This window comes from Thermobia domestica, chromosome 10, assembly GCF_964235325.1.
Source record: "Thermobia domestica chromosome 10, izTheDome1.hap1.1, whole genome shotgun sequence".
NCBI classification, from domain to species: domain Eukaryota; kingdom Metazoa; phylum Arthropoda; class Insecta; order Zygentoma; family Lepismatidae; genus Thermobia; species Thermobia domestica.
In genome coordinates this window covers 196,331,399-196,343,891 of record NC_137463.1, presented here as the reverse complement: position 1 = coordinate 196,343,891, position 12,493 = coordinate 196,331,399, and positions in this window count along the sequence as shown.

Below are 12,493 nucleotides of genomic sequence, written 5' to 3'. Positions count from 1 at the left end.
CAAATCAATATTCAAGCTACCTTTAAATGAATAGATGTCTTACCAAAAACATCTAAATATGGAGAAATATATACCAACCCACTAGGTACCTTCTTAAATAACAAAGTTGAAGCGAAGGATTTTTGAACTTTGTTTCTAATCAATTTCTCCGTTTCTGCTATACGAAAGGAGCTGTATGTGATACTTCTATAAATTATACATAACATTAACAAACATACATGTACGATTAGTTCCATAAGTTCAGGTGTTTCGCTCTACTGTCTTCTATGGAAGAAATGGGCTTTCGGTTATTGTTCCTCTTAAGTACGTGCTACCGTTAATCCTCCTGATGGAGATGTGCAAGCAAGTCTTTGAGGTCAGTAGAACCATTTAGAAGAGGAGAATGCGAAACCAAGACGCATTTTTTCGATTGAGGAATGAGCTCCACTTGCTCATGTTCAATTCACTTCAATTATCAGCAGTTGTGTGTACTTAACCAATGCAAGTGAAACACTTCTTCAATAAGCAATTTGTTTTCTCGGACGCAGTCTAGTTAAGTATTAAAATTTCTTTTCTCTTAAAAACTTTCAGACGAATCACAATTCCTTTCTTTCCTTTTTTTAAATATCTACACCAGGACACCCTTATTGTGTGAATGAATAGCAAGGGAATGGGATAAAAGGAATGCGGCAGTACATGTCGCGTAGTGAATTGCACTTCACTTGAATGTCCGTCCAATCTAAAGTGCGATGTAAAAAAAAAAAAAAAAAAAAAAAAAAGTGTTTTCAAAGGAGTAATTGAATCGCGCTTCACGTCGCTGTCTCGTCACCCTGCAGTTGGTTCCGTTGAATATCAGCGTTGCCAAGTCTACAAATTTTTTATAGTGAGAACCTTATGGTATGACATACCTAGCAAGGACCTATCCGGTTTGCCATAAGGACCAGACTATGTCACTGGATCAGGTCAAAAGTCAAATTGCTTCCTAAATCGAGTCTGGATATTCCAAGTTCAGATGCGAGCTATATCAAGCATGGGGTGCCTTGGGTAATTCGAAGAATGCATATACTTTATCATTATTATTTATTTTACTCAAACAACTTGGTTTTTGACAATGTTTCACCGATGTTTACTTTACATGCTATACATCGTTTTCAAGCTCTTCATTATGTCTTAGCAATAAGCTTTCAATTACCCTGATTATAGTTTTTGAGAAATGTGAACGATTTCACTTTTGTTCATTGATTTTCCTTGACATTAATGTTAGTGTTTTTTTTTTTTTTTTTTTTTTTTTTTACTATGTTCCGTCCATTTTAGGACAATTTCTGTTTTGAATGTAGAATCTGCATTGTCTGTTCTATATTTGTGCTGAATTTCACCCATTTTCCTCGTTTGTTTCTGAAACAATTGGAGAAATTATTTGTTTTATATTCATTTTCGATTGATATTAAGGTTAATGTTTCGTGCGTTTCTGACTATGTACCATCTATTTTAGAACGATTTGTTTTCTGAATACAGAATCTGGATAGTCTGTTTTATATTCGAGCTGAATTTCAGCCATCTTCCTCTTTTGGTCTTTGCGATAAGTGGAGGAGTTATTTGTTTTACATTGATTTTCGATTGTCATCAATGTTAATGTTTCGTGCGTTTTTGACTATGTTCCATCAATTTTAGGACAATTCGTTTCTAAATGGAATTACCAGAGCTCGTATGTTTGAATGAAAAGCTATGGTACGAGGCATAGTGCATCGTTAGATGTTCTCCGAGCCCGTGTTGTCCGCTGCTAAAAGCTGCAAGAACAGCGTGACGTTGCCAGATAGTGTCAATTATTTACTGGAACCAGATAGTAAATATGCAATTCTCCTTGGTTACTCACTGGAGGAACATTGGTTTTGTTTTTCACTTAAAATTCATCGCAAAAAATGTTTCAACAAAACTATTTCGTGTTGCCATACGCACACCCGTTAAATGTATTCTATGTGACCGTAAATACGCATTAGTGAAATAGTAGCTCCCTTCGAGAACGTTAACCCGTGCCGACTTGAAGACAAAGTCACGGAATGGCTTTTCCACATTATAATATAATTTAGAATGTCCAAAACTGATAACGGTGAAACCAAAAGAGACAGAGAAACAAAACTTTGCAAGAAGCAACTAGAGAAAGGAGGATACCTGCCTGTGTATTGACGCACATCACAGGATGAACAGTGTTGCCAACCCAAGAGAAAGTTATGTTTTTTGTAAATCGAATGACCGCAATTGGATTTCATTATTGGAAGCAACAATGAAAATAAAAACAAAGGAGATGGTAAACACAGATCAGTGTTGCAATTTTTTTTCGAGAAATAACGTGAAATATTTGTTACATGCAATCGCCGTTGGGGGTACGCAGCGCTGCCATCTTTTGGAAACCTCAGTTCTAAGCATTAACAAGATACCGGATACCTCCGTCAGCTCGTGACTTATCGATCTCACATAACCACGGTACAGCTTCTCATGCTCTACCGCCTTGCATTATAGGATTTAAACCATACTGCACTAGTGATATTTTCCGAGTTATTGTACCTTTTCCGAACTCAGCTTTTCTCTTCTGTTGATGGCAACAATGGCAACACTGTTCAACGGTCCCTTCTAGACTTGGAATCAGCGTAAATAGTTCTTGTCAATATTTAAGGTGTACAATACATTAGTAACTCACTCCCTGTGTGCGCTACGGCATTTGCATCTAACATGTTTCACGGTATTTTTCGAAACATTTGCAACACTCATCTGCGTTTACATCCCTTTTGTCTTTATTTTCATTGTTGCTTCTAATGATGATATCCAATTTAGGTCATTCGATTTACAAAAACACAGGTTTCTCTTCGACTTGCAACACTGTTCATCCTGTGATGTTCGTCAATACACGGTCAGATGTCCTTTCTCTAGTTGCTTCATGCAAAGTTTCGTTTCTCTGAAAATGAAATGAAATCTTTCAGTTTTACGTCCCACGTATATCCCGGTTAGGCTAAAGGAGACGGTGAAGATGAGACATGAATGAGTTGGTGAAATGAAGAAAGAGGGAGGAAACGGGAGTACCCCGAGGAAACCCACCACAAAATTCACTTGACGGGGGCTGGGATCAAACCCGGGACCCCAAGCATCAGAGGTGAACGCTCTACCACTGAGCCACCGCGGCCTCTTCGTTTCTCCGTAACAGTGTGCTAGCGAGCTACATGGGATGGCAAGCAAGCAGATTTCTTCTCTATGGATCGCTTTCCGTAGGCGGAGCGAGTAAATCGAAGTTAAAAACAATAACATAGCAGCCAATTTTGGGCTATCTGAGAATTTCGGGGCATCATTTCGTAACGCTTTGTGTCAACGCAATGCAAACTTTGTGTCTTGCTTTGCTATTCTTATTATTGTAGTTATAATTACTTCTTGCGTTATTTGCATTGAGTTGAATCCGCCAATTTTGCACGCCAACCGTTACGAAATGAGACCCACAGACAGTATTGTAGATTGGAAAATGTGTAAACTTCTATTACTCTGGTGAGCATTGAGAGCAATATCTAGCGGGAAAATTAAATGCTACGAAGAAAATTATCTATTTGCATTTCTGTTGCAAAGTAAATTATTTATAGAACGATTGTTTGTAATTCTACAATCAATACAATAATGGATTTAAAACCAAATAGCAAAATCGTATACATATTTTATGATGCAAATTGATGGGCGAAAAATATTGTGTGGGATAACCGGACACATTCCGTAACCGTTTGCGTTAACACAACATAAAATTTGCGATTTAGGTAGCGGTACGACATAACAATTATAATGACTATCTGTATTTTTGGGTTACGTTGCTATACTCAGAATTTTTACGAAGAATCGTACGGAATGACAACCAATATCGGTACCAGAGGCAACTCTTCAGGGAAGTGACATTGGTAAAAATTAACATTTTACGAATGCAATCCACGAGAAGATAACTGCGCAAATGTATGGGATGGAATTTCATTTACTGTGGAGACACATTGATGGTCTCAAAGCAAAAGTTCAAACAATACGCAGCAACCACTTTTTATCAATTGTTATGAATATTTAATAATAATAGTAATAATAATAATAATAATAATAATAATAATAATAATAATAATAATAATAATAATAATAATAATAATAATAATAATAATAATAATAATAAGTTCAGCGGTAGCCCATGCCGTCGGCATTTTTGCCGATCCCAAACGTTTCAGCATTCTTGCCAATTTGATGTCGAGAACATAATCCAAACAGCCCCTGCGGGGCTTCTAACCCGTTCCTACTACTACTACAACTACTACTACATTAGCTGTGGATCTATATAGTACAAGGGCAAACGTACTACTACTACTACTACATTTGCTGTGGATCTTTATAGTACAAGGGCAAACTTATTTTAATGAAAGAAGTTTAATGAAAATTTTAAAACAATGATCGTTAAATCACTTTTTGAATATTATTTTTAATCTTATTTTAACGAAAGAAGTGTTATAAACATTTTTAAAAGTAGTAAGAAAAAACTGTCCGTAGGCAGGATTCGAACCCTCGCCAAAAGTAATTTCGTTACTAGCATGTTACGTTAGGCCACTCGGCTACCAGAGCCGACAACAATTCATGTTTACTTTGTGCTATAGATCATGTCTTGTGATATCACATCTGTATCGACCAATCAGATCAGAGGATATGCTGAAACGTTTGGGATCCGCAAATATGCATGCCGTCGAACCAGTATACGTTACTAGAAGAAATATACACGAAACGATATACGTACCCACATGCAACAACAGTGTTACAAACAGATAAGTCAAGATAATATACAAGGTTACTGAACTAGAAAATATTTCCGTCGTTAAATTATAACCGATATATTTAGTTATAGTTGAGCATTTAATTTTAAATATATTAAAATAGTGCTTAATTTTAAATATATTAAAGTAAAGGGCTTACGACAATCCGGAAAGTGTAGAACGGAAAATATTTTTTTAATAATTAATGAAATTACTTTAGTTTTAGATTCACAATATAGCCTATCTGAAATTATCCTAGACAACACGTTTTATATCCGACACCAGGTTGAAAATTCTGTTTTCCTCTGCATTATTGTTACTGGATTATGATTTAATCTACAATCAGTCGTTTCACATTTAACAAAAAGGCGTAACATCATCACAGCATTCTAGACTTCCAAACTATGTTATGCATAAGTATCGGAAGTCCGATAAAACGGTCATGGCCGTCCGTCAATCATTGTACATATATAAGGTTAAATGCACTATGAGATATCATGAAACAGTATGTTAAAAACACTTTACTTCGTATGATATACTGGGAGTGTCAAAAATGTATATAAAATTTTAACTACCATAAAAAAAATGTATTTTCCAGCCTACAAGGTTAAATTTCTGAAGAAACTAAGGCTACAGTCTAATTTTAAAAATAAATGTATTTTCCAGCCTCACTGAATGTTTCAAATGTAAATGGCGATCTTCAGCATCGATACATTTCTGAGTATAAGTCACACGACTACTTCCGTACTTCACACCAAAGTGTACATTGGAATTTCTGCACATACTTGTTGAATCTCATCTCAAAGGTGTCAATGTTACGTATTTTTATTAAGGTATAAAACATCCTTTACTGTTCTCCACAATAAACAATTATCCATGCCATCTATAAATTCAGATTTACATGTGACGATCTCCCGAACCCAATCACAAAATAGTATCTGCAATCTGGGTAGTCGTCACTTAGTTGCTGCACCAGCCTTGTATTGTATTCTCAGTCACATAAGCTTATGCATGTTTTTCGCGGGAGAGCATCTTTTGCCCCTTGAAGCGATGGAACATATGAGAAAATTAGTTCGCTTAATGTAATTGACCTTAAAAACTTTTAAAGCTGTGGATCTTGGTAAAACAACAAAACATATTACGTATGCAAATGCAATTTACGCAAGAAATAACACGAATAGTGTGACAAGCAGGGAAAGCAGATAAACTGTTATATGGTAAGACGACAGAAGAAAAATCACAAGCTGAATGTTCAAAGTGTATAGTTAGAAAACAAGCACGCGAGTTTCTGGTGTAGTAAGTAACGTACTAACCTACCAATCAACTGATCCATGTTCGAATCTTCATCAAGGGAACTTTTTTTTTTCTTTTCGTCGAAGGAACAGCCATGATTTGTAGTATTTACGTTTTTACTTTTCGTAAAAGGAACAGCCATTACTTGTAAATTTTTTCTTTTCGTCGAAGGAACAGACATTACTTGTAGTATTAGCGTTTTATATATGGTTTCATTCTATTAGATTTTTTCTTATTCTTGTTTTAGGTAATAATATAGATCTGCAAGTATGATTTTACGTAGGTAGAACAAAAATAAGGATGTTCTAGATTTCTTTCCATTAATAAAATATAAAAATAAGCTTACATTCGAAACTAAATATACAAGTAATTGAAATGAAAGTGGCAAGTTGGTAAGTCACCACCGGGCAGAAGAGCGAAGCAAACTTAACCTGAGACACTTTCAAGAGTCTGTTGTACCTCTGTCTTAACTGTGAACTGAACACACGTTTTTTTTAAAAAAAAAAAAAAAAAACAAGGTTATTAATGAAATACTGGTGTGTGTGAAAACATAAAGACAAGATGAATGAAACAATATTAGTATATTTTGTTTTTATTATTAGATGTTTCAGTATGTTGAAAAAAGAAATCATAGAAACTATTTAATGAGAATATGATTAATAAACTAGAGTTCATACCGAGTGAAAAGACACTATGTATTCTGGAAGGTCATGTTCTATTTGGGAATACTCACGCGAGAATGAAAAGAATGTCACATTTATGGAATAAATCCTATCAAGAGATTGATTTCTGTTGGGAGTTCATTTAGTGTAGGGTCCCAAGTTAAGTTGTAGAACCATATCTCATATAGTCTCGGTGGTGAAAGGGATGTTACACTCCTATTGAACCAACTTATCAGTCTTAGAACTATCAGTTTGAGGAAAGATGGTTGGTTTGTGAACTGTTAAAGGTCTCTATTAATCTACAAGCCATGCATAAAGCAATTTCCACGTACCACATTACAGTCACAAATCTACGTACAGAAATTTATCGCTCGCTGAACTATTGTGACCCATAGAATGATTAAACTTGATTTTTTGTTTCCTAAAATTGTGCTTCTAAGTTCTAAATACGGGTTCGAAAGACCCGTAAAAATATTCTAAAAATCAAAAAATAGAAAACACAATCCGTTCAAAAATATGGGATCTAGCAATCTTTAAAGGTCAGACACGAACTAGTTGAAATGCTCATTTTTCGAACGAGAAGAATAAGTTTGTGGAAATATTATTAGCGAAATATTCAAACCTCTTCCCCAATAGAACAGTGTATCAATTGAAGTGAAATGAAAAAGATCCAAGTGAATCCAACTGCTAACTATTCAACTAACTTGTCAAAAATTCCCCTTAGTGGGGGAATTCCCCTTCCCCAAGGACTTCGCACCCTGCTTTTCATCATAAATTCCACTATTTCAATTCAATAATAAATAATGAATTTAATGTAGAATCAAATCTCATACATGTATTATAATATATTATATGTATTATACAGCATTTGACTTTTCTCTAACCACAGACATTATTCATTTTGGTAGAAAATTATTCTATAAAGATATTCTTTTAGGCTTTCTCCCCGTCTCTGCAGGAGCCTTGCTCTTCACCCTACCCAACAAGCTCTAGCGTTTTACTAAACGTCCTTAAAATATGAAGTAGATGAGCTAAAGAGGTATTTGTGTACAATATTATTCCGTTGTTAACAGCACTGACCTTTGCGAGGCTGTTAACTAAAGGGTGGAGCAATAAGATTTTTTTTGGGTTTTAGTTTAACGTCCCTCGATTATGCCGGGTAGGCTACAGGAGATGTGGGCCTACTGATTATAGTGGAATTCGAGCCACTTTGATCGTTCAATGCTCTCCCACCGGGAATCGAACCCGAGACCTCAAGCGCTAAAGGTTCGCATTCGAGCCACTAGACTAGCGGCAAGTTTTGTTTATTGGTGGCGATTCAAAGGAGGGGTACGTTATAAGAATGTCAGAGAGTGCAGAAATATTCCCTGTGAATATATACACAAAAGAACTTTCATATTTTTCATTCACAATTCAATTCGGGATCCTCCCCACAATATCGTCATGGGTTCAGATTGATTGATTAATTGGGGATTATAATGAGGACGTCAGGACGTCCCCCATTCTCTCCCGTCCTACTAAAAGGTGGCGAAATAGTCGGACTGCCAAATGTAAGTCAAGTATTTAAAATGCAACATGAAAAAATAAAAAGCCAAAACAAAGCAGGTCAGATGGTGCATTCTCTTTAATGGAGAATGTGTGAAGAAACACTTTAAAAAATCGAGGCTTTTATTGCGCAATTATCCTCAGTTGCATTGCTTTACTATTTTCACACTTACCTATTTGTTGAATGTATCGGTTAATTTTCGAAAAAAAAAAAAAAAAAAAAAGCACGATACATAATTCTCAGTGACTTCTCATGAGTATGAAAATAAGGTTGCTGCAATAGTTCTCCACAGGGTTGGTGAAAGTAAGACAGATTTTCGAAACACTTGGAACTTTTTATCAGGACTTGGTATTTTTTTTTTTTATCAAGACTTGGCAATTTCAAGTTTCATCCCCCCAATCTTGTAATGCTCGCTACGCCTGTGGGAAGGTAATGAACAAAATTGTACAAAAATGAATGATGAAGATTGGAATTAAAATGAAATAAAATCTTCAAGTGTTACGTCCCACTTTTATGCCGGTAAGGCTAAAGAAGACCGTAATGATGAGAAATGAATGGAATTGTGGAATGAAGAAAGTGAGAGGAAACGGAAGTTAAAATATTTCCTCCTGCACTGTATTAATTTAAGTTCTTCTCAAATTTCAAATGCTCCTATGTATCTTTTAGAGGATGTATGTTTATCAAATTCTATTCCCCTGGAGACGCGGTGTCTCAGTGGTACAGCGTTCACCTCCAGTGCTTGGGATCCCTGGTTCGATCCCAGCTCGCGCCGTGTGGAATTTGTGGTGAACAAACACCGTGCTCGTGGGTTTTCTCGGGGTTCTCTCGTTTCCTCCCACTTTCTTCATTTCATTCATTTCTCATAATTACCGTCTCCTTTAGCCTAACCGGCATAACAGCGGGACGTAAAACTGAAAGGTTTCATTTCACTTTTTTTTTTTTTTTGTTGTGTAACAATACGGCTTTAAAACTTAGGTTTGAACAGTGGCGGTCGGTGGATTGTGGTTTCGGGTGTTGCAGTACGAACGATAAGAGACAGAAGATATAAAGTTGACTCATTGACTAATCAGCATAACTTTAGATCCAAATGCTATGTGTCATGTTAAATTAAATAAAATTATGTTTTTAAAAATAAAAAATGCAGAACATTTTATCCGATTAATCACCTTAATTAATTAGTAAGTTCATTCTCCTCTCTTTGATTGGAGCAAATCTGTCTCATACATGCTGGTTGAACTCTGGTATTCTTATTGTCAGGTCTTTTTCGATGGAAAGCATAACCAATGGTGATAACCTTTCTTGGGACTTTCAATTCTTTGAAAGTGTCAATTCTTTCTCATGTGGAAAAAACTTTTCGTCTTTTGCTGACGCCATAGGTACAGTTAATATTAATTTCAGAAGCTTTGAAGATTCACTAAATATATATTTTTTAGGTTATTGTACGATTCATTCTAGCAAACTCAATCCTTGACAGTGATCCAGATTAGTGTTATTTTTTTAAAAAAATGTACATTGAACACACTTTATTCACAGTTTATCCAGGAAAATTTAAAATAAATTGAGGAAATGTATCTGGTGCAAACAACACCACTGCCATAAGATATCCTGTAAATTTAAACTGGATTTTTTTTTCGAACACTCTCCTGAATTGCCTTTTGCTTGTTTTGTCTAAGCCTTAATTGCAAATTTTTCCTCAGTTGAAAGGTGGTCAATGTTTTTTGTAAGTTATTTACAGAAGTCATGGTATAGAATTCATTCAGAATTTGTAGGTTATTTACAGAATTAAAGCACACACAATAAAATTAAACCTTATAATTAAAAACCAAAACAGCTGATATAAAATAGGTACTGGTATATGAATTCCAAATGTCACATATTCATACATCAACACACACACATGTGCGTAAAAGAAAAAAAACTACATTCCAAATCATCCGTCTTGGTTGTTACGCAATGCACGATGAACACAATATACTTCCACATAAGGCGAAACAATGTTTACCAATGTGATATGTTCTGGAAAGGAAACCACGAAACCCACCAGATGAAGGATCAGCATGTAACAGAAGGCAAAAATCAAAGAACATCAAAACAAACAGCACTGTCAGTTCTACACCCAGAAATGTTAACTGGGAGGGGTCCAAAGTATTTGAGGGAGGTCCAATACGTCTACATAATATGGAACCTGTCTTATACTGCACCCGAAAAGACGATAAGTAATTTTTATTTACTGTCATCTACATTTTTAGTAAAAATGATAGAAACTATTATTTTTATAAGAAAAGAAGAGTACATGATGAGGCGTAAAATAAAATATTTAGCCTACATCAATCGTTTCTCTGTTAAACAAGTATATTTTGTTAAGAAAGTCTACAAATGTTAGTCAAGTTTCGAAATTTTTGGGAGGTCCGAACCCGGTGGACCCCTATCGTGGCTACGCCTCTGAGCATTGCTAACTAGTCCCAAATTGAATGTAGCGTTCCCCATCATACAGTTTTATGTGGAAATTATCAAGAGTATAAAATATACTTATTTTATAAAAGAAATATGTTTATACTAAAATACTATCCACAGAGGGGGGGGGGGGAAAGCGATTCTACATACTGACTTATTAATATTTGATTCACAAATTACTGTAAAAGAAGCCTTCATTATCAATATAAGCTAACAAGGGACATCACCCAATTGTCCGGCTCCGATTTTAATGAAATTTCTGTTGCTGATAGGGGACATGTATTCATTACTTGTGATGACAGAAATTTTTGCCATCGTGCATGTTTTCTATTTTTAAAAATTTTTTAAAGGTTGTGATGTGGTTAATAGAGATTACTGCAGAAGTCCCTCACTACCCTTTGTAAACGGAGTATTAATGAAAGAACAACCATGTAGATACGTATAGGGCCTAGGGGGAAGTCGTATGGTACGTATGACCTTGATGGCAGCCATCTTGAAATCCGCCATTTTGAATTAAGGTCAAGTTTCTTAAATGGGAATAGGGTAATATGATACATAATTTTGGGCTAGAATTTAATCAGAAAGACAATGGTGAAGTTAGTTTTAAGATGCGCTCATTTGGTGAAAAGTTACAGGCATATTAATTGTTTATATTTACTATGTGCGTAAGTCCCTTATCTCCGCTTCTAACCCGCGTATTAATGATGATAAGTGGATAAAGGTTTCGGTAATACATATTATGCCTAGAGGGAAGTGGTACGATAAGGGTATCATTGACGGCAGCCATATTGAAATCCGCCATTTTGAATTAAGGTGAAGTTTTGAAAACTGAAAACCATAGCATGTGGCACCAATTTTAATAGTAAATTTTCCCCAAAAGCCAATGGTATGCTTATTTTTGTTCTATAGTTAACCAGTATGAATTTATGACTCTTCTAATGTGCACGAAACGTCCATTATTCGATCTTCCAAATTGGCAACACTCCTAATTTTCACCGCATGTTTTAAGATTCCAACTGGCACTTTGCAATTGTTTCCATGGCTCATGTTTTCTAAATTTATTACATTTTTTTTAAGAGTTGCGATTTGTCAGTTCATGAATAGTGTTGGGATAAGCATCCAGCAATCTTTCTGAATTTTGAAGACTTGCCATGTAATTATTAATTTCCTAGGCAGTGTAGTTATTTATTTTATCCCAGAGTACATGAGGAACCTATGGACCTATGTGATGTAAAGAAATACAATTGAAATTATAAGAAATTTGTGTAACACGAACTCACAATTATCATGAAATATAGCGTACATGTTGCGCAAACGACAAACAGTATTTTTTTTTTTTTTAACAAATTCAACCTTACAACTTTAAAGGAACAGCAGCAATGATAGAAAATATCAAACAGGCATAATATTACTGTTCCCAACACACTATTTGTACCATGAACAAAATATGAAAACTGGTAACTTGTTTATAAAAAGGTGTAACTTAATCGAGTTCCCGATCAATACTGATTATAAATCTTACAAACATAAACAACATCGACAACAATCACTAGAAAACGAATGACTTTTTTTGTCTGACTAGCTAAAATATTGCCATGGAAAATAAATCAATAAATAAATATACAATAAACAAATAAATATAAAACAAAACAAAAGACCATTGATTTACACAACAATCATATTTCGTTTCCTTTTTTGAAGTGAATTTTCAACTTATTTCTCGTCTCATCTACTATCCATTATAAGCTACG